Raw genomic sequence first — 376 nt, 5'->3', positions numbered from 1 at the left:
ATGATCCCATTGGTTTTGGGGAATGGTCCCACTGGATAAGGTCCCTAAATAGGGGGGGATATCCCTCTGGATAATGGGGATCATTCCATTGGATTGGGGAGGTCAGACCCTTGGACAGGGGGAGATGAACCCTTTGGATAAGAGGGATCATCCCATGGGATGGAAGGGATCATCCCACAGGATAAGAGGGATTATCCCACGGGATGGAAGGGATCATCCCGCTGATTTTTGGGGGATTAAATTTCCTGGCTGTGAGGGGAATCATCCCACGGGATGGGAGGGATCATCTCACAGGATAAAAGGGATTATCCCAAAGGATGGGAGGGATCATCCCACTGCTTTGGGATGATCTGAGCCCCCTGGATCCGGGAATCCT

This window comes from Parus major, chromosome 4 (genome assembly GCF_001522545.3).
Source record: "Parus major isolate Abel chromosome 4, Parus_major1.1, whole genome shotgun sequence".
Taxonomy (NCBI): domain Eukaryota; kingdom Metazoa; phylum Chordata; class Aves; order Passeriformes; family Paridae; genus Parus; species Parus major.
Note: the sequence above shows the minus strand (reverse complement) of the source record.